Raw genomic sequence first — 21,896 nt, 5'->3', positions numbered from 1 at the left:
TCTCACAAGTATTCTTCGCCCAATAAAAGGATGACACCATCTCTTTTGTTCTCTGAATGGCTTAAAATACTACCATAGAAAGACCACATATTACTTAACTTCAGTTTTTTTAAAAACAAAAACAAAAACAAAAACAAAAAAACAACTAGGGACAGCACAGATAATCCTGGGCCAGTTCCTTTACCATACTGAAGCGTTGGGCACAGAAGTCTCAGAATAGAAACCATGTTCTAGGAAAGTCATCCAGGGTATCAGTTGTGTGCAAAACAAGTTCCACTGCAGCTAGTCTACACTGCACCCTGCTCACTCCCTCTTTCACCACTGCTGTGGCAACTAACCCTCCTGGGTGGTGTTGTTGGTAGTGGTGGTGGTGGTGGTGGTGGTGGGGTGTGTGTGTGCGTGCGTGCGTGTGTGTGTGTGTGTGTGTGTGTGTGAGAGAGAGAGAGAGAGAGAGAGAGAGAGAGAGAGAGAGAGAGAGAGAGAGAGAGGGAGAGAGAGAGAGAGAGAGAGAGAGAGAGAGAGAGAGAGAGAGAGAGAGAGACTCAGAGGTAATACCTAATCCACTTTCTTGCCCAGAATGCCCGATTGTTGAATAAATGCATATAGTTTCACACTAAAATTTTTATTTCTTTTGTTTCACAGTGAAACCATTTTTAAATATGTTAATTTAGGTTATATTTCTCCTCATTCTTTTGAATAAACTACATATATTACACTGAATTATTACAAACTCAAAAACATACAGTTATGGGGTGGGGGAGGTTGCAGTCCTATTTTGCCTGAAACTCCTTAAAGATCTTCTGTTTGCTTTCAATTTGCATAGGTTTCCCAGTATACCTATATCAATATACATATAAATATACCTGGAATAGAAGAGTGGCACAGGGTAAAAATCTCTACTGAGACATAAAATCCATACATTTAAATATATGAGAACTTTGGAGACACATGCTATATGTGCATCCTACACGACTTCTGCTCTGTTCTAAAGGCATGATTCTTGGCAAATTTCCCCAGAACTGAGAACTGTTTAGCAGGAATTAATTTTTAATGAAATAAGCTAAAAATGAAATAGATGTACCATTACTTATAGTTAAGTCTTGCTCTCCAGTAATTATTGAAGGTGACACCGGCATATTTTATCATTAGTAATTGGACTGAGTTTTTCAAAATATCTCCCTTTTCTCATGGAAAATGGTTGCAATGTTTCAATTTTTATGCTATTCAAGGTTTGATAGTCTTTTATCATGTGCAGTTTGGTAACCTAAAATCTGTAGAGAGACAGAGTATAATTTTGTGGCAGTAAGTATAGCAGAGACAGGAAGGTTAGATGTCCATTATTCTGGACACTTGAGCCTAAGTCATAAGAAATTGAAGACAAAGTCATATCTTCACGCAGAACCGTCTTCTCCAACTTCTTGTTCCAGCCAGAAGGAAAGTTTGGAGACCTAGCAATGGAATTACGGTTTGTACCGTAAGGACAGATGATGTAAACAGAGGCAAACAGAGAAACAGATGTAAACTGAGAAATGTACATCATCCATTGCCAAGGTGGTTGCCACAGACAGATGGCACTAAATTAAGTCAAACAGGTTTCCTGAGTCCAACAATTATCTGTCTTTAATATTACTTCTGTTCCAAACAATTTTTAGGATAGAAGATGCATGTTTTACCCTGTTTACCTGCCTCCACAAAGGCTTTAAATAGGGAACTGCTCATAGGAATATTTGTACTATCAGCCAAATCTATGATGAAATTCATGTCTATCTCTGTGGCTCTGTTCTCATATAAGAATTTTAACATGTCATTCATCTCATCTGGTAAAGCAGTCCTTTATGTTCCATCAGACTCTCTGCTTCTGGCTTCCCTCTGAAGTTATTTTCCATAATTCATTATAGATTATAAAGTCTTTGGCTGCAATAATCTCAGTCCTATCCATTCAAAAATATATATGTATTACTTTATGATTTCAGTAGTTAGTATATGCCACAGTGAACAGATAGACATTAACACACTTGGTCGGCATTCAGCTGACAGTCTGGAGACAAACAGTGGTGAAACAAACAGTAACACAGCAGTGACAGGTGTCAATAAAAGGTGTAAAAGGGGCCCAACCCATTGAAGAGAGTGCATAACAGGGCCCAACCCATTGAAGAGAGTGTAGAACAGGGTCTGATCCATTTAAGAGAGTGTATAACAGGGCCTGACCCATTGAAGAGAGTGTATAACAGGGCCTGACCCATTGAAGAGAGTGTAGAACAGGGCCTAACCCATTGAAGAGAGTGTAGAACAGGGCCTGACCCATTGAAGAGAGTGTAGAACAGGGCCTGACCCATTGAAGAGTGTGTAGAAAGGGCCTAACCCATTGAAGAGAGTATAGAACAGGGCCTAACCCATTGAAGAGAGTGTATAACAGGGCCTGACTCATTGAAGAGAGTGTAGAACAGGGCCTGACCCATTGAAGAGTGTGTAGAAAGGGCCTAACCCATTGAAGAGAGTATAGAACAGGGCCTAACCCATTGAAGAGAGTGTATAACAGGGCCTGACTCATTGAAGAGAGTGTAGAACAGGGCCTGACCCATTGAAGAGTGTGTAGAAAGGGCCTAACCCATTGAAGAGAGTATAGAACAGGGCCTAACCCATTGAAGAGAGTGTATAACAGGGCCTGACCCATTGAAGAGAGTATAGAACAGGGCCTGACCCATTGAAGAGAGTATAGAACAGGGCATGACCCATTGAAGAGAGTATAGAACAGGGCCTGACCCATTGAAGAGAGTGTAGAACAGGGCCTGACCCATTGAAGAGAGTATAGAACAGGGCCTGACCCATTGAAGAGAGTATAGAACAGGGCCTGACCCATTGAAGAGAGTGTAGAACAGGGCCTGACCCATTGAAGAGAGTGTAGAACAGGGCCTGACCCATTGAAGAGAGTGTAGAACAGGGCCTGACCCATTGAAGAGAGTGTAGAACAGGGCCTAACCCATTGTAAAGAGTGTAGAACAGGGCCTAACCCGTTGTAGAGAGGGTAGAATGGGGCCTTACCCATTCTAGAGAGGAGAAATCATTTGGGTTGAAATCTGAAGAGGGAGATTAATTATAAGAGTATACAATTCTACAGATCAATGGATATGAAATATGCAATGGTCTTTGCTTCTATGGGAGAACCAAGTTTCAGGGAAAGACAAGCATAGCTGGAGTGCAGAAGCCAGAGAAGCAAGGTCCAAGAAGAATCCAGGAAGACAAGGCTTTTAGTGGCAGAAATAAATGGCTGCCCCCACAGTGACAGAACCAAGTTCATATTCTGGAAAACTCGCTCAAGCTATATCACAGATAATATTTAAGATGGGGACAAAAGTGGAAGCAAGGGGACCAGTCAAAAAGCTACTGTAACAATTGTACTTTGGTCAACAATGGAACAGGAGCAGCATTGTCATGCTCTACCCACACTGTGTTAGACTTCCATTATGCATGTAATGAGAACGGATACACTGAAACACAAGGCACCAAGGAATTCAGACACTGGCAACAAACTGGACAAGGGTGCTGCGGTGGTCTGAAGGAGAACGGCCTGGAGGCCCATGTATTTGGATCTTGATCTTCCCCCTCTCTCTCCCCCTCCCTCCCTCCTTCCTTCCCTGTCCACTTTCTGAGTCAGATGGAAGCTCTTAGCTACTTCTCTAATGTCATGCCTGCCTACTATCAAGCTCCTTGCTATGAAACTCATGGACTCACCCTCTGAAGCTAAAAGCCCTGACTAAATGATTAAATGCCTTTATTTTTTATGATTTGTCTTGATGTTTTGTCATGGCAATAGAACAGTAACTAAGACAGGTACTAACCGACATTTTATACATAAAACCTAAGGTGAATTATAGCATAAAGTCTCTCACTTGTACTACCCAGTCATCTGAAGGTTTTTCCTTTTCTATAATCTAGAAGATTCACCTTAAATTATACAATATATTACTTTAAAAACTGTCATGTTTTTGAAAATAACAGGCATTTTACATACTTAAGAGTTTGGTATGCTGAATGATGATGTTAGATTTTATAGGAAATATAATCAATTCTTGGTTTCAAGACTTGAATTCTAGAAGATTACAGAAATATATTATTTATGCAATAAATACAGAAAAGTGCATATGAATGTGTAAATTAAAAGAATGAGACCAAAATTCAGTACTTATGTCAAATGAATGGCTTTGGAGTGAAAGTGTAAGAATGTATTGCTAGTTTGATATTTCGTTGTTGTTTGGAACTTAGGAACATAGGTCACTTTGTAACAAAAGTAGAACAAAAAAGGAGCAATCAAAAATAAACTCAATAAACTCTGTGTCTGGTATGCCAGGCTCAGGAAGGACAAGAACTCATGGCAGCGGAGTCCTTTACACCAGACTTTCATTATGCATGTGACGGCGTGCATCCACACACAAGCCACCAGACTTATCACGGCAGCGGAGTCCTTTACACCAGACTTTCATTATGCATGTGACAGCGTGCATCCACACACAAGCCACCAGTGTTGCAGAAGGGCCTGGCTATATCTGAATATTGCCAACTCAAAACAATTAACCATATAATATCATTATTGCTGCCTTGGTAGTTATATCAAAATGGAAATTATTACAATAGAAATGGGGTGTGCATTATGGTGTGTAAGCGTGTGTGTACATTCCTGTGTGTGAGGGCAACAGCATGCATGACATAGCACGTATGGAAGTCCAAGGGCAATCTCAGGGGTTGGTCCTGACTTGCCGCCTCATTTGAGATAACGTCTTTTGGCTGTTCACCAAACATATGCCAGGCTAGATCATCTGTGATCTCTCCGGGATTCTCCTGTCTGCCTCCCATCTCTCTACAGCACTGGGATATGCCTCACTGTGCCAGCTTTACAAGGGTTCTGAGGACTCAAACTCAGGTCTTCACACTTGCCTGGCAAGCACTTTTCCCAGGAGTGTCACTCCAGACTGGAAAGAGTGTCTGATTAATTTAAAAATATTCATAAGAGGTCTAATGAATGCCTTACTGGTAAACCAGCAATTTTCAAAGCAAAGTGGTAAAGATCCAGTCTGACTCAAGGTGATTCCAGAACAGCAGGGCAAACGAAAAGCAGGTGTATACTTGTCCTAACACCTTTCCAATTTCCAGACATAATCACATAAAGACCACATGCACATCACATCTCAGATAGCCTAATTATGCAGTTCCCCCAAACTGGTGTGTATGAAAATAACCCTATAGCTTGTAAAGGACACAGATTTTTGTACATTATAAGATGATATTCCATTGGCTAGAACTTCACCTAAAAGGGTAAATAAGAGTGACTGTAATACATATAATCACTCACGACCCCAGCAAAGGAGCTGTTACTATCTCCATACTGAATGTGCGGTTTGCAGTATCTTTGTGGATACCTGTCCACTTAAGGAGAGCTGGCACTCTCCTTGTTTCACAGTGAGATTAGATCCCGAGTGAGTGTTAAATGCTATCATTTTTCCTCATCAGCTAACATGCTCCTATGGTTTTTCACTTTTAATCTGGTAATGTGGTAAATTGTATTAACAGATTTTCACATAGTTAACTTACATTCCTAGAATAAAATATATAACCAAATCTGATTTATTCATGTTTTATCTAGAATTTTCCCACCTATCATCATGAGAAAAAGTAGACTGTGAATTTTCATTTGTTTAATACCTTTTTTGTCTTTAGAGGTCAAGTTTATCCTAGATAATAATGTGCATCTATAGATGATTGGCATCACTTATTCCCATGTGGAAGAGTCTGGTGTTAAATTTAACTGGTGTCTGCTTTGTGAGAGGATTTACAGCTATAATCTTTTTTACACAGAATAATTCAGATCGTCTAGAATATATTATGCTAATTTAAATGCTTTTAGAACTAAAACTTTTATTAAAAATTTCAAATTTATTAGAATAAAATTGTGGTAATGTCACTCTGGTGCTTTTTTCAGTTCTGAGGCTGGAAATTTTTTCAGAGCTTTTTCCTTAATTGTTCTTCAATGGTTAGTTAGCTTTATTAGTCTTCAATGAAATGACTTTTACATTTTACTACTTCCTCTTACAACGACTTTTGCTCTTCTCTTTATTTTACTTCATTTGAATTTTCCCTGTTGCTTCTTTTTAGATTCTTGGTGCACTACTGACTTATAGCCCTTCTTCTCAAACTCTAAGGCCATGCATTTCTCTGTAAGTACCAGTCCACCTTTCATCTTATGGTCTGATGTATTACACTGTCATCACTCACCAATATTGCTAACTTGGATTGAGATGCCTTTCTTCTGCACATAAGAGACATAGCACCTCTTAGTTGGGATGCTCTGATCACTTTTAGATATTTTCACCTTAATATTGCTGTTGTTAGAACATAGTTTCTCCAATAAGTGTTAGTGGAATGTTCAGGCCACAAATGGAACAACTATATAAGAACCTCCCCGTAATGCTCAGGAACCCTGGGAAGAGGGTACAGAAAGATTGTAACAGCAAGAAGTCAGGGAAGATTACTGTAAAATAGTGTCTTCTTGTCTTCATGAACTCACAGCAGCTGTGGCTGCTTGGATAAGACTTGCACAAGATTAAGAGAGTCAACATTCCAGCATGGATGGAGAGAGTCCCATAAGGTCCCACTCCTAGCTGAAAAGTACAGGCAATTGACTGTTATTAGAGGAAGGAATATCAGCTATTTCCAAGATTCCAACAACAGTCTAATAGGTTGCCTGTGCTCCTGTGGAAGGACCACTATGTTCAATCCCATCCAGGCAGCTCTAATTGTACTTAGTGGGTCATAAAGAAAGGAAGAGGATAGAGTGTGATGTTGTGGGCAATGGGGAGTGTGGGAGAACTTGGAGGAGGAAAAAAGGGAAGGGCATGATTAAATACATAGTATATATGTATGAAATTCTCAAAAATTAGATAATATATAACTAAATATAAATGAGTGTGGTTTAAAGCTTTACAATTTATCAAGAAGTGCTTACATCTATGTATATGGCCTATGCGATACATATTTAAGTATGTATACTCTTCGCTTAATAAATGTGATTGGTATTCCACAAATGACAGTTAGATTAATTGTTAAATCTAGTATTTCAATTCTTCTGCATGTCTATTGACATTTTCCTTCATGTTAGAACTTAATGAAAGAAGAATGACAAAATTCTAAGAATGAAGACTTACATTACAGTCTAACCAATCTCTTTCCAATATTTTGCAACCATCAAATCTGTCTGCTTACAGGCAGACATATCTGCCTCACTTTGCTGGTACTTGCATGGTATTTTCATATACTATTAATCTTTATATGGTTTAATATTTGCATCAAATCATTAGTCCTGCTTTTATAATCTAGTATGGCAATCTTTGGTTTCAAATTGAAATATTAAATTCTCCCACATTAATGTAATTAATGTTACATTGGTATTCTAGTCAACAGCTTGATTTGTTCTTTTTTTTCTTGGTTTTGTTCCTTAATAACTCTTTTGGCTTCTATTAATCAAATACATTTTATCACTTGATTTTCCCTATCAGCTTGCTAATTACATATTCTTTAAGTGGGTACCTCAGAAATAAAAGGCATTCTCTTACTTACTAGAATATACTATAATTAATAGCTTTAGCCTCTCTGAATATGAGTTTGACATCATTTTAACTTTTTGTATCCTACTCCACTACGCATTATTATTGCTGCCTTTTAGTGTGATTTTACTTTTATTTTACTTTATTTTATTATATTTATTTTATTTTACTGAGACAGGCTATTTAACTACATAACCCTGTCTGGCCTGGAACTCACTTTGTAGACCAACTCGACCTCATACTCACAGAGATCCTCCTCCCTCTGCATCCCAAGTGCTAGGATTAAAGGAGTATGTCACCAAGCTCGACCTATTTTTTAAGCTTTTTGTTACAAGGGATTTCCTACATATACAAATACAAATGTAATAGTGAAATTAAACCTCCAAGGCCATTCCCTGTCCTAATGATCATTAGCCCATGTCCAATTTTGTTCTAGCTTGTCCCTGTCAACTTTTCCTTTACCCATACTATTTTAATACAAATGCCACATATCATAGTTCTATAACTTTTTTAATATTTATCTCTAAAAGATAAGTAGTTTTTTAAGCATATAGCTAAAATAACATCACCAAACATATAAATGATTTTAGAATACTGTTTAAAACTTGGTGAGCATTAAGATTTCCAAGTATCCCAACTGCCATTGTTGCTTTACAAGTGTTTAAAATCAAGTTTCTTATTAGCTCTGCACATTATAACTTGTTGATATATCTTCTAAGTTTCATTTAACCTATTACTTCTCCTCAGCCTTTTCTTTGTGCTAATTTGTTACTGCTGATTAATTGTGGACAAGCCTTGTTAGAAGAAAAATTTCCTATTGATCACATTTCATTCCTTACTGGTAATTATATCCTTGGGAGGCACACCATATCTGGTCACATTTTCATAACAGCCACAGGACATTAGTGTTCAGTTCCTGACTTTATCAGCTCCTTAGGTTAGATAGACAATTCCTATATATCAACAACAATCTATAAGAATATTATCATTCTTGTGAGATTTGTCATGTAACATCTAAAATACTGTTTTCACGACAAAATGCCCTCTATTTGTTTATTTAATCAAAAGAAATACTGAACAAATGCATGATTCTTTACATTCTTCCACTGTGACCAATGGCTTAGGACTATATTTAATGTCTGAATTAATGGATTTAAAATATTTGATCATTTTAATCCACTTCAGTTCTCTGATTAACTTATGAGATGCTTAAATTATCCCTTCTTAATTTGTTTGGCAGGGATTTAAATTTCACTAGACACTATTTTGATTGTTTTAAACTGTTTATTTATTCACAATGACATTTATTATCTCTGGAGTGCTCTTCTTGCCTCCCAGCATCTCCATGATTCCATCTGGAACCATTTGCCTCTCACTGAGACTTTCTTCAAGAATTTCAGTGTAGAAATGTTGGCCATTAATGATCTTATTTTAACATTCAGCAATATATCTTTTCTAAAGGTTATATTCACTAGGTATAAAATTCAAGAATGGTAAAATTTTGATACTCTGAGTGATTTAACTATTTTCTAGCCTCCATTGTTCTGTTTATAATGTACAAATTCAATTAGTGTATCTTTGAAATTTTGTCTTTCCCTTTTGGATGATTTTAACATTCTCTTATTTGTCTTTGTTTTTTAGTAGTCTACTGTAGCTTAAGTTTTCCTGCCTGCCCACAGTCAGGACAAATCTCTCTCACCTGCCAGTTCCACAGCCTCTCAGACCCGACCAAGTAAACACACACAGAGACTTATATTGCTTTCATACTGTATGGCCGTGGCAGGCTTCTTGCTAACTGTTCTTATAGCTTAAATTAATCCATTTCCATTAATCTATACCTTGCCACATGGCTTGTGGCTTACCGGCATCTTCACAAGCTGTTTCTCATCGTGGCGGCTGGCAGTGTCTCTCTGACTCAGCCTTCCACTTCCCAGCTTTATTCTCCTCCTTGCTCCGCCTACACTTCCTGCCTAGCCAATGGCCAATCAGTGTTTTATTGATTAATTAGCAACACATTTGCCATACATCCCACAGCAGTCTACTATATTTATATCCATAGATAGATAGATAGATAGATAGATAGATAGATAGATAGATAGATAGATAGATAGATGAATGGATTGATTATTTCTTGATATATTTGATTTTTTTTTACTTTATTTATAAAGGTTCATGAACCTATTCCTTGATGTCCGACATGAATTTTGGAAAACTCAACCAATATATCTTGAAAAGTTGCTTGTACCCCACGTTTTCTAATCTCTGCCTAGGCCTACACCTACCAGCCTGGACCCTGAGGCTACCTTACATGTCCATTATGGAGTCACCTTTATCTTTGATCCCTATTTCAGTTCTGTGCTTTAAATCCAAGTACCTTTTACTGACACCCCTTTCACACAGCGAATCCTCTGTTCTAATATGTCTCACCTGTTGTTAACCATATCTAATGAAGTTTTTATTTCATTTGTTATGGTTTTAAGTTTTAAGACACTCATTTGATTGGGTTGATAGACTCAATCTCTGATGAAATTCTGTTTCTTAAACAAACTAATGATATATGTGAGATCTTGTTTCTTATGATGCCAACAGCTGAATCACTTTGGTATCTAATGCCTTTAGCTCTTTTTCTATCACAGTTTTAGTCAGCTCTCCCTGTTTCTTTGAATACCCACTATGACAAGTTCATTGTTTATGGAAACTGCACATATCTGAAATTTTTCTTCTTCCAAAGGTGATATGATTTTGCTCTGTAAGCGGAGAAAGTACGGGAAGGTCATAATGACCCAGCTGAGGTTAATAAACTACCAGCTTGCTCTAATTCTAGGATACAGCTCTTCACCAGCTTCAGTGTTTCTCAGGTTCCCACAATCTCATAAACCATATATTCTGAAATGACAAGACACTTCAACATCTCCACTTGGTCTTATTGCTGCATTGGTTGTCTTGCACTTTCTATCTGTTGACTCCTCCTGGGCTTGTGCAATGTGGCCTCAGGTAGAAACCTGTAGATCATGCTGAGTGCAGCTCTCCTTGGCTCCTTTTCTCCAGGACATGATTCTGCAAGCGCTGTTTCTGTTGGTTACCAAGAACTCCAATGACCAGTACAATGTAAGATGTCTCCATTTCCAAAAATATCATCTTGTTAACCCCCTGTTTGATGCACTCACACTTTTATTGCCCTTGATTTTTTTTATATTATCAAGAATCAGACCTATTCTCATGAGTTCGGTGATTACAAAGAAACACATGGCAATGCAAAGCAAGTATTGACGTTCACTCAGCAATCAACCTCAAAAATGCCAGGAAATCTGAAGCTTTCTCTGGTAAAAATATGGAAGGGAAGAGAAAGGGAATGGGTTATTTATCATGGACAATACTCAGCACAATTTTATTGCTCCTTGGGGGAATCTGAGGCTTTTAAAGACGCTATTATTATTTGGAAACTCTCCAGAGAGCACTAAGGATTAAAAATAGCACCTGCACTCTGATAAGTCACATCACCTGTTTATTGCCCAGAGTGATGAAAATCATTTAATAAAAATATTACAGACACTGTTCAAAATCATGAGCACAATTCAGATGCTCAGCAGAGTTAGGGAATGTTTGTGCCTAGCTTACTACAGATTTGTTAGATGGATAACTCACAGAGATTGCTTAGCTTACTACAGAGTTGTTACATGGATAACTCACGTGGTGAGACAGAGATAATTCACTTCTTTAAGGAACCATATATTTGAGTAGCAAAAATAAAACTTCTGTAACCACCTCTGATTTGGTTTATGTAGAACCAGTACAAAACTTTAGCACTGAAAGCTGGACATGGTGGTTTAACCTGTAGTGTCAGAAGCTGGGAGGCTGGGGTGGAAGGATGGGTCAGCCTTGGGTTACAAAATGAGAACTTGCCTCAAAACAGCAAACAGGAGCCAGAGAGACAGTTTAGCAGGTGAAGGCCTGGTGGCCTGAGTTCAGTCCCCAACTTCATGTACCTCTAAGTGCACACCATGACACACATGCCCACTCACAGACATAGACAGGCAGAGAGGCAGATGCACACATACACACACACACACACACACACACACACACACACACACACACACACACAAAGAAATAAATGAAACAAAACCTTCACCTTTTTGGGTGTGTGTTTGCATGCAGTTGTGCATGCATGTATGCATGTTCAAATGTGAACAGACATGTCTTGGGGATGCAGACGCATCTGCATGTGCTATGTGCCTGTGGAGGCCAGAGACTGAGGTCAGGACCTTCCTTCATTGCTTTCCACCCTTACACTGAGACAAAGTCTCTCAATTTAATGCAGAGCTCACCGACTCAGCTAGTCTAGCCAGTCAGCTTGCTAGAGGGACCCCTCCTCTGCCTCCCCTGCACACCCGCCAGGCATTCCATGGGTGCTGGGAACCCAGACTCCAGTCCTCACACTTGGGCATACAACACTTTATACACTGAGGCATTGCTCCAGCCTTTACTTTTTATGCCTTCTTGTTTTCTTTTGGGGGTCCTGCTCTTACTGCTACCCTAGGAAAACAGATATAGTGAATGTGACCCAGGTGTAGATAATTAGTGTTCCATCCCATTGGCTACAGTACTGCTGCCTCCAGGCAGTCTCCAGGCAGCACCAGGGTATGAAAAAAAAAATCCACGGATGTGGTGAGGGCTAGACTTTTTCTGTCTGAGAGTATACTGCATCTCGAAAAATATCTCTCTGAAAACTGCCTCTACACAGCACATATTTTTCCTCTACACTTCTCTCTTTTCACTGCTCTCTACACACATTCTCTCTTCCCTGCTACATTTCTTCACTCATAGCTTGCATTTCTCTTCTACATCACTCACTCACTTACCTCTTCACTCACTCTCCTCTTCACTCACTCACTCACCTCTTCACTCATCTCTTCACTCACTCACCTCTTTACTCACTTCTTCACTCACTCACTTACTCACTCTTTCACTCATACACTCACTCCCACTCACTCCCTCACACTCTCACTTATATACTTACTCACTCACTCACTCATTCACTCATTCACTCATCTCTTCACTCACTCACTCATTCACCTCTTCACTCACTCTCTCACTCATTACTCACAGAACAAACTCTGGACAATAAATGAGTTATATTTTCTGGGTCACATGGCATTAATTAGGTAAACAATAAGATACAGAGTCATGAGAAATCACACAGCCTCTCCCAGGCCTGCAAGTCACACTGACCATAGCCAGCTGCCCTGATGTTCAGTCTGTAAAGCAAAGTTAGGAGGCACATAGGCATCCAGTGCCCAACATTTCCTAATGAAAAGTAACATTGAAATTTAGGACCTAAACAATAAACAGTTTGTTGGCTGAACCTTGAGCCTTGCATCACAAAACTGAGGTTCAGGAGTATGTGCAGAAAGTCAGTTGCTGCACGGAGTTATGTCTTAATGTTATCAGCCTGAATTTGGTTCAACAAATAGTCACCTGAGAATTTGACCTTGTACAATTCATATCCAGGGGCAACTAGTCTACTTTGAATTTGTTTTGAGGTCCTTAATCAGCCAAATGTGTGAAAAGCTGCTTTTGTAGCTGAGAACAATGCTATATTCCTATGTCAGTCTGATCCATGAAAAACATCCCAATATTATTTCTATTCATCAAAATTATACAGCTTAATCAGAAATTGTCTTCCTGACCACCCACATCTATCCATGTGCCCAATAGATGGAATATATATGTGATAAATGCACAACAGTGGGGAAAATACCCATAGTTGTTTTTAGGGAAGAAATGTAGTGGCACAAGAGAAAAATTTCAGGCAGAAGCAACTGGTTTTCAGAGTCTGTGGTCCCATAAGCCTTGTTTAACAAGATTCCCCCAGCAGAGCGTTATTCATCTGGTAAGTCAACACCTGAATTATTAATTGCCATCTGTTGTATATTCTTAATGGCCACCGACACTACAGTCTTTGGTTCAGCCATGAGCAAGTGATCCCAGATATTCTTATGAGACTCAAGGTTGGATTTTATGATGAATATTGGAAAGAAATTTTTCTAGCTGCTCAAATAGTAGAGTGGAAGTTTCAATGTGGTAATCACTAAATAAAGAAGGCTGAAGGTAGAGTGAAGACAACATTCCTGTTGCATGAGTAAACACACACATTTCATTGTTAAAACCATTGTGTGGTAACTGAATTTCAATAGATGCTAAAAGTCATTACTATCCATCAAATCAAATGTCTTTGCTATCCATCAACAAAGTCTTTAGCAACAGTTTATTTAAGACTGATCTACCCTCACTCAGGTTTATGAATAAAACTTCAGCTGCTCATTAAAACAATGAGCATTAGCAGTCTTAAATAAATCATAAAATGTATTACAGAGGATTAATGATATTTTAGTTTCCCACTCTCACTTATATCAGTAGTTCTCAACCTTCCTAAGGACCCTTTAATATAGTTCCTCATGTTGTGGTGACCCCAACCATAAAATTATTTTCATTGCTAAACTGTAAGTTTGCTACTGTTATAATTCATAATGTAAATATCTGTGTTTCCTGATGGTCTTAGGTGACCCCTGTGAAAGGGTTGTTCAACCTCCTAGGGTGTTGTGACCCACAGGTTGAGAACTGCTGATTTACATGATGCTCAAGACATGACTCATGAACTTCACCAAGTACTATTAACCCATTCCTCAAAGATGCTTAGTTATTTGGAGAATGAAGTTATAGAAAGACTCATGAGAAGGAGAAAGCTTTTAACTTTTTGTGATTTTAAAAAGTCTGTCTTGGGCCAGACAGATAACTCAATGGGTAGAGGAGTTGCTGAGAAAGCCTCGTGACCTGAGCTCAATCTTGAGAAACTACATAAATGTGGGAGGAAACAACTGACTCCTTGAAGCTGTCCTCTGATCTCTACATGTATGTTGTGGCTGTGTGCCAACACACACATTATACACACATAGATATAAATAACTTTCTAAAAGTCTGTCTTCTTGATTAATGCTTGGCAGAGAAACCTAGAAGCTTGCAGACCAGTGAGTGGCATAACATCTGTCGATAAAGCAGCATGTCTCACACCAGGTAGGAAGTGAGGCTCATTTCCTAAGGTTGTTCTCTGACTTCCACACATGTGCTGACATGGAAATATACATTTTTGCACACATACATGCACTCATGCACACACACACACACACACACACACACACACATGCACGCACGCACAATGAAGAAAGGAAATGATAGAAGAAAGGAAAGCAGGAGGAGGGAGAGGAAGGGAAAGCCAGTCTTCAGCTTTGGCTAACGAAATGGTTGTGGATGGTAGCTATCAGGCACACTCCCAGGAGAAAGGCTGCAAAGGAAGTAGGAGCTTCTCAGCATCTTTTGTCCTCCAGGTGGACTCTGGTTCAAGCATGCACACAGACTGGGGACCATAGGTTCCTACCCACAGCATTTAATTAGGAGTGAAGTAAAATGTGCAGGACCAGAATTTTAAATATTAGTTTAATAACCTCTATGCACCTAATTTCCAAATGGTTTTCTTCCTCTCTGGAGAGGCACCTAATGTCACACATTGGTATTAAGGTGAGCCATGATAACTGAAAACTATGGGTGGGCATCTGTCAGAGCTATTAAATTTAAAACAATGTATGAAATATTCCCTTTCCTAAAACTGTGCTCTGCCAATACATGCTGAACTTTGAAGTGTGGTCTTATTCCCTCACAACTAGTCATAGTCTATGTGAGAAATGAATTTTAAGAGAAATACAGTGATTCAAAAATTGAGAAATATGACCACTTTCAAACTCCAGGTAACTGAAAAGTTAAAAGAAAAATGACATGTTCATTGTTTGAAGAAGAAGTAGAATTTTAGTGTTCCAATCACATCCAATAGCATGTTTTGGCCACACCCAAATTCACTAAGACAGTGAGTTTCAATTCTTTTGATAGTACCCACTATAAAAACTATATTTCTACCTATATGCAAAGTGACTGTGTATAGATGGACATTATGATAGGCCATAGCAGTAAATGAATTCTGATGTCTAGCAAATAAACTCAGGCCTTTCTATTCTATATCATCAATAAATGCTGCTTTAAAATCTCTAAATTGCTTTCACAATCCCCCCCCCCCCCCCCGTAACTTGCAACTTGATGCAAGATGCATAACCTTGCCTAACTGGACACATTCCACATGTTAAGCTAGCTGAGAGAATTATGCATATTCAAATCATTACTAGCTCTAATCTCCAGTTAAAGCTTTTCTTAAATAAAATGAAAACAATCTTATTTCACATTGGAAATCTGCTCATTATCTTGCCTAAATGTCTCCATGCAGCATTTGAAGTGAGATGTTTCTTTCAGAATATATTCTGAAGTGACCTGGTGTATGCTGACCACCTGAAATCCAAAACAATATCTTTTATTTGTCTATTTTTAACCACAGACCTCTATAAAAGTGAAGGAAGTGGGACACTGCAGGAATACACCAATGTAACCGAGAGGATGTCCCCTTAGCTGTTCCGTTTCATTTGGGGGCATCAGCTCCTGCCTGATTACTGCTCCTGTGAAAAAGTCATTTTCTTAATGACCCCTAGAGGAGGACAATGATCTGATAAACGAGAAATGTGACACATAAAGTTGCCCCACACCTGTGTATATAATGTCATCTGGGCCCATACATTTTTTTAAAGCAGAAATAACATCATTTCTCTCTACTCCAATGATTCCCCTAACCCTGGAGGCCAATACAGAGAATGGTCGTCTCCCTGTTAGATCCACAATGAACTAAAACTTTCAGTGCTCCAAAAGCCCTTTCTTTCCACCTTAAAAAGTGGCCTGAATGTCTGTTAACGACTTTCCTTTGTTAACTCCTGCCTGAGAATTTACATGGAAGCATGTTTACAAGTCACCCTGAGGGAAGAAATGCTCCTATCAGTGTGACAGCCTGAGGATGGGTGTCAGAGTTTCCTGTTGGCTCCCTTGTCACATTTCTAAATTACTGTTGAGACCACAGGCTAGGCCCAGCTTATGAAAATTTTTTGTCTTCTTTCAGCTTCACAGATCATCCATAATCACACACGGGGCTAAAAATGAAAGACAAAGTTGTGTAAACCTATTTCCACTGTTGCTCAAAGCTGAAGCAAATGACACAATACTCAATACTCAGAGCTCGGGATAAGTCTGCGTGTTGAGGAGCAGTGATGGCCACAGTATTGGCTTAGCATTTTAGTCCAAACAGACCATTCCAGATGCTGGAATTCTGCCAATGGTGATTGTGCTCAGACTTGAAGACAAGAATTCATCATACTTGGTCATCCTTGAGAAGCTTTGGTGTAGAGATGTCATTCAGTGCTTGGACACTGCTGTCCACTTAGTGTCTCATTTAAAACCTGTCCTTAAAAGACCAGAGACAAGGGAGTAGAGAAAAACAGCTTGGGGTGGTGAGCGCAGTGCTCCTGAGACTTCAGTGTAGTGACAGATCACCCAGGATAGAGCTGCAGTGCGGGTCTGGTCGGGGAATGGGGTCTCAGGTTCCCCACAACCATGGAACACTATGTGTCTGCTCTTAGGAAAACCCGAGTCAGCATCTTCTCCGAGGCACCACTGATCTCTGTAGGCCTGAGACAACACCTACACTGGTTCTTTTTCTTTACAGGGGTCTTACCTGCTACCTTCTCTCTTTTTAAAATATATGTGTTTATTTATTTTTACATATGTGTGTGTGCATGTGTGTGTGTGTGTGTGTGTGTGTGTGTGTGTGTGTGCATCTGTCTGTCTGTCTGGCGGTCTCTCTGTCTGTCTATGGGCAGGTGTCCTCAGAAGCCAGAGGTATTAGATTTCCTGGAGCTAGAGACACAGGCAGCTCTGAGCCACCTGGAAGGAGTTCTGGGAACCAAATTCAAGTCTTCTGTAAGAGCAGTATGAGCTCTTAACCACTGAGTTCTCTCTCCAGTCTCTATTTAATTTTTTTGACAAGGTCTCACTCACTGTATAGCCCTGGCTGTTCTAGAACTTGCTATGTAGACCAGGCTGACATTGAACTCACATTTATCTCCAAAATGATTAAAGGAGTGTAGCACTATACCATCTCCTTCTGGAAGGCATCTCAGTAAAAACAATGCAGGTCATCGTGCACAATGCAGTGGCTCTGGAACCAGACAGATCCAGGCTAGAAGCCCAGCTAGATGACTTAACCTGTAATCTCAGATCTTTGGGGATCTCATGAACTTCTTTCAGCTTCCTTTTCCCCTTTGTAAAGTGGTTATTCTTACTCTCTGGGTTGTTACAAGAAACAAAATAGTCCCTGAGAACAATACAGTGGGCTCATCTCTAGCCCAAATGAATAAACAGCCTAGAATAGGACAATTCTATCTACAGGAAACAAGAAAGGAGGTAGGGAGTTACATGTTTGAATATTTCTTGTTTTTCTTAATACTATCATTCTGGCTTTTTCTTAGATCTATAGCTTTAGGTTATATAGAGCTCTATACACATTAAGCCAAGCATCTCTTCTATTTCCAATACTTCCAAATTCTAAAAGCTACTCTTCAATTAAGCATTTAGTAGTGTCAGAATGCAGAAAGAACACAGGTTTCTTGTTTTGTTTGGTTTTAATGTTTCCACTCTATGTACGGGTAAGCTGGCTCTGGAGTTGGCCTGCTACACCTGACTGCTGATATTTCCAATAACAAATCCTAGTTCTGAAGTTGCGCCTTCTAATCTCTCTTTTCTAATTTGACACAAGGCTTGATGTTGCTTGCCTCGCACATGACACACAGGTTCCCCTCTGCACACATCTGCTTGGGAATCCAACTTCCTCTAGGGGAATCCAGAGGTAATTCTGAGTTAACAAGAGGAATAAACAAGAAAACTACTAATTTAACTCTTCCCAAATCTTCCCACTTAAGTAGATAGAGACAAACACATAAAACCTAGGGTTGTTAAAAAAAAAAAAAAGTAAGGAGGAAGAGTTACTGACTTGACTAAATAAAAAGAACAAAGGAAAGAGAAGAAAACTATGATACATACACTTTCTCCTCCAATTCCCTCTGACAGTTCTCCAGCCAAATTGTAGGCCTCTTGTGGACCACACCTAGACCCTTCTTAGATACTGTAATGCAACGTCCTTAGTCATCAGAGAAATGCAAATCAAAATTACTCTGAGATTCCATCTTACACCTGTCAGAATGGCTAAGATAAAAAACACAAGTGTCAGCTCATGCTGAAGAGGAGGTAGAGAAAGGGGAACACCCCTCTGTTGCTGGTCAGAGTGCAAACTTGTACAGCCATTTTCGAAATCAATATGGTGATTTCTCAGAAAACTGGGAATCAATCTACCACAAGACCCAGCTATAACACTCTTGGGTATATACCCAAAGGATGCTCAATCATACTGTAAGGACACTTGCTCAACTATGTCCATAGCAGCTTTATTTGTAACATCCAGAACCTGAAACAACCTAGATGTCCCTCAGCCAAGGAATGGATAAAGAAAATGTGGTACATTTACACAATGGAGTATTTATTAGTCAGCTATTAAAAACAATAACATCATGAAATTTGCAGGCAACTAGAAAAGATCATCCTGAGTAAGGTAACCCAGACCCAGAAAGATAAACATGGTATGTACTCACTCATAAATGAATATTAGCTGTAAAGTAAAGGATTACCATGCTACAATCCACAGCCCCAGAGAGACTAGGTTAAAAAAAAAAAAAAAAAGGTTCATGGTGGGCGGGACACCCAGATCACCCAGATCTCCCTGGGAAATAGAAGAGATTTCATGAGTGGACTGAGGGTAGGTGGGGAAAGGACTGTGAGTGATAACATTGTGGGTGGGGGATTGGAGGGAGAAAGTACTGAATAATATTACTGGAAAGGGAAGGCATTTCGGGATCAGGTACAATCCTGGCACAAGGGAATCTCCTAGGTATCTACAAGGATGACCCCAGTTGAGACTCCTAGCAACAGCAAATATGTAGCCTGGCCATCTCCTATGACCAGGTAAGGCTTTTAGTGGAGGGATTAGGATGCCAACCCAGCCACATAACCTTTCAACCTACAGTCTGTCCTCCCTATGGGATGTGCTGGGATAAGGGTGGCCTAGATATTGAGGAAGTAGCCAACCAACGCCTAAAACCCGTGGCAAGAGAATAAGCCCACCCCTGACACTGCCTGGAGTACCAGGACCTACAGGCTAGATGACCCAGAGACCTAAGATAGAACCAAACATAATTGGAGGGAAAAATATCAATGGAATGATGCCTAATGATATTTTGCCATACTCATAGATTGGTTCCTAGCCCAATTGTCATCAGAGAGGCTTCATCTAGAAACTGATGGAAACAGATGAATACACACAGCCAAACATTAAACAGAGCTTGGGGAATCCTTCCTGTGAACAGAGAGAGGAGGATTATATGAGCTGGAGGGGTCAAGGACATCACAAGAAAACCCACAGAATCAACTAACCTGGGCTCATAGAAGCTCATAGAGACTAAACCAACAACCAGGGAGCCTGTATTGGAATGACCTAGGCATTCTACATATATATTACAGTTGTGGAGCTTGGTCTTCTTATGGGACTCCTAACAGTGGGAGCAAGGGCTGTCTCTGACTCTTTTGCTGACCTTTGGGACCCTACTCCTCATACTGGGTCACCTTGCACAGCCTTAATACATGGGGAGGTGCTTAGGCTTACTGCAACTTGATACGCTATGGTGTGTTGATACTCATGGGAGACCTGTCCTTTCCTAAATAGAAATGGAAAAGGAGTGGATTGGGGGGTGGGGACAGAGCAGGAGTTGGGGGAAAGGACTGGGAGGAGAGGGTGGAGGGGAAACTGAAGCCAGGATGCAAAACAGATAAATCAATTAATTTTTAAAAAGAAAATAAAGTGTGTATTATTTACTGTCATGCGATATTAGACAATAATTAAGAATTGTTATTGATTTTTATTGACAATGATAATAGCATTATTGTCACATGCCTTATGGTCTTTACAGTTTTATTGCAGGATCTGCTTTATTACTACATTATTTACACTGAGAATATAGTGGTGTTAGTAACTTTCTTCACAGTTTAAAAGAAGTCAGACTTTTCACTCCTGTTCTAAATAGCTGAGTTGGTAGCAATCATGTCTCTATTTCATAAGAGATGGGTTCTGTTCTATCATTCTTTAGAACAGCCACAGGGGAGAATTTTCCACCACCTTACTGAGACTGATTATGCTGGCATCTGCAATGGTAACTAAATAAATGAGATTTCTATCAAACATATGTTTGTACTTAATGCATTCATTTGCTTGACCCTTGTTCTGATATTCTACAATATGGTGGATCAGCTGGTCATCCTCCTCCAGGATAATTGACATTGACCCTGGCCTTGCCTCAAAGCAAGTTGTGAGTGAAGATCACTGATATGATGCAGATCAACTCTGAACCCAGAGCTCAGAAGAGCCAGGCCATTCATGACAATGACCCTTATTGATATGACATCAATGTTCTGGAGGTTCCAATGTAGCAGGGAGGGCCTATCAACCATAGTGGTACCAACTCATGACAGGAATCAGTGATGGCTCAAGTTCTTGCCCCTGACATTGACTTCTGTCCAGGACCTGCATCTCCCTAGCTTCCTATCTCAGACTAAAGCAGAGGGGGACTTGTTTCCCTTGGGCTCATTCCGTCTCAGATGGAAGCAAGCAGATGAATTCCTATTGGATCTTACTAGACTGAGCCACATAATACTGCCTGATTTGTTGCTTTTAGAAATTTCATGATTTGACATTCTGTCCTATTTAGAGAGAAAGTTTCACTTTTGCAAATAAACAAAAAACAAAAAAACAAAACAAAACAAAAAACTAAGCCTTTCTATGATTTTTGTAATATTAACCAGACAAATTATCTCAAATTTATTTACTCTGATGGTACATGCTCTTATATAAAACATAACGAGTAGAATTTTTTACTTTCTAAAAATAAGATTCATTTAACAACATTCCTTAGAAAATATCCCTTCTCAAGCAGCAACTGTCAATTAACACAAGCATGGCCCCTTTTTCAGGATCAGGAGTAAGAAAAATACAAAAAGCAAGGAAACATCATCTCTAACCCCCAAGGACTAATCAATAAGGCTGGAGAAAAAAAGGAGAGAAAAAATGCAAGAAGGTGAACAATGAGGTAATAATATAAGAAGTGTCACAAGACAGACCATCATCATTTGCCAAATGAGTGGAATAGAAAACAGGAGCAGTGAGTCAAGAGGCAGGAGCAGTCAATCACCTAGAATCTGATTTGAGCCACTTTCCAT

General features: G+C 39.4%; 1 protein-coding gene across 2 annotated transcripts in view; it reads right to left on the bottom strand.

Annotated features, from left to right (window-relative positions):
• Fhit (fragile histidine triad diadenosine triphosphatase) overlaps nucleotides 1-21,896 on the bottom strand; it is a 1,519,797-nt gene that overhangs the window by 1,240,693 nt on the left and 257,208 nt on the right. Inside the window, exon 3 of one of the 2 annotated variants that reach the window (XM_059274237.1) lies at nucleotides 16,035-16,150. The exons of the other annotated variant lie outside the window; for it this stretch is intronic. The gene's annotated coding sequence lies outside the window, so the exon portion shown is untranslated. The remainder of the gene's footprint in view (nucleotides 1-16,034; nucleotides 16,151-21,896) is intronic. 2 annotated transcript variants of the gene reach the window in all.

Source organism: Peromyscus eremicus, chromosome 9 (assembly GCF_949786415.1).
Source record: "Peromyscus eremicus chromosome 9, PerEre_H2_v1, whole genome shotgun sequence".
Classification (NCBI taxonomy): domain Eukaryota; kingdom Metazoa; phylum Chordata; class Mammalia; order Rodentia; family Cricetidae; genus Peromyscus; species Peromyscus eremicus.
The sequence above is the reverse complement of the archived record's forward strand: the minus strand, read 5'-3'. Positions and strand labels throughout refer to the sequence as shown.